Raw genomic sequence first — 1,923 nt, 5'->3', positions numbered from 1 at the left:
GGGAGGAGGAATCCATACTGGACGTGATCTGTTTGGGGTTGCATTTAGTTGAGCATCAGTCTGTTGTGGCTTGCACGCCTCCAGCTCATGCAAGTATTTCATGATAAAAGCATGTGCGGCTTGGGGACTTTGAAAAATATTCTCGTGTGATGCTTGCCTTCTTTCTTACCAGATGGCCCAAAGGGTGACCAGCACTTGAGTGAATTCACTGGAAGGAATTGTATCCATGACAGCAAAGACCCAGCGTTTAGCGTCCGGCTCCCTGATGCTGTTTATTGCCTCGACCAAGTCTGGGTTCTGCGAAGCCCACACACACACCGAGCTGCATGGCAGTGTAATAGAGAATGTTGCCAGGAGTCCTCACTGCCGCACAGTCCGCATGTCGTCACCGTAGACATGTTACGGTGATTGAGAAGGTCTGAAGTTGGGATAGACTCCTGAGCTAATCTGCAGAGGAAGATTTTGATCTTTGAAGGAACATCTATCTTCCACAACTTCGTCCAAGATTTCTATTCGCCTTCGAATACACCTGAGTGAAGGGCATCCAAGTTCCAACAGGCCGCTAGCCAGATACCGAATCACTCGGGGTCGAAGAACCATAGTCCAGGTTCTGATTCAGACATGGATTACGAGGGCATTCCTAGAGGGACACTAGTCGGACCTTATTGCTACGTCTTGAGCTTGCGTTGGTTTTCCCCGAAGAGGAAGGGATGATGCAGCAGAGTAGCGTAAGTATTTTCCTCAGTTTTTGAGAACCAAGGTATCAATCCAGTAGGAGCCCACGCTCAAGTCCCTCGTACCTGCACAAAGTGATAGCTACTCGCAACCAACGCGATTAGGGGTTGTCAAGCCCTTCACGGTCACTTACGAGAGTGAGATCTGATAGATATAATATTTTTGGTATTTTTGATATAAAGATGCAAAGTAAAAAGTAAAAGCAAAGTAAAAAGCAAAGCAAGATTAAACTGATGGAGATTGATATGATGAGAATAGACCCGGGGGCCATAGGTTTCACTAGTGGCTTCTCTCAACAGCATAAGTATTCTACGGTGGGTGAACAAATTACTGTTGAGCAATTGACAGAATTGAGCATAGTTATGAGAATATCTAAGCATGATCATGTATATAGGCATCACGTCCGTGACAAGTAGACCGACTCCTGCCTGCATCTACTACTATTACTCCACTCATCGACCACTATCTAGCATGCATCTAGAGTATTAAGTTAAAAACAGAGTAACACCTTAAGCAAGATGACATGATGTAGAGGGATAGACTCATGCATTATGAAGAAAACCCCATCTTGTTATCCTCGATGGCAACAATACAATACGTGCCTTGCTGCCCCTACTGTCACTGGGAAAGAACACCGCAAGATTGAACCCAAAGCTAAGCACTTCTCCCATTGCAAGAAAGATCAATCTAGTAGGCCAAACCAAACTGATATTCGAAGAGACTTGCAAAGATAACCAATCATACATAAAAGAATTCAGAGAAGATTCAAATATTATTCATAGATAGACTTGATCATAAACCCACAATTCATCAATCTCAACAAACACACCGCAAAAAGAAGATTACATCGAATAGTTCTCCACAAGAGAGGGGGAGAACATTGTATTGAGATCCAAAAAAGAGAGAAGAAGCCATCTAGCTACTAACTATGGACCCGTAGGTCTGAAGTAAACTACTCACACTTCATCGGAGGGGCTATGGTGTTGATGTAGAAACCCTCCGTGATCGATGCCCCCTCCGGCGGAGCTCCGGAATAGGCCCCAAGATGGGATCTCGTGGATACAGAAAGTTACGGTGGTGGAATTAGGGTTTTGGCTCCGTATCTGATTGTTTGGGGGTACATAAGTATACATAGGAGGGAGGAGTATGTCGGTGGAGCAACAGGGGCCCCACGAGGGTGGAGGGCGT

The sequence above is a fragment of the Triticum dicoccoides genome, chromosome 7A (assembly GCF_002162155.2).
Source record: "Triticum dicoccoides isolate Atlit2015 ecotype Zavitan chromosome 7A, WEW_v2.0, whole genome shotgun sequence".
NCBI lineage: Eukaryota > Viridiplantae > Streptophyta > Magnoliopsida > Poales > Poaceae > Triticum > Triticum dicoccoides.
Note: the sequence above shows the minus strand (reverse complement) of the source record.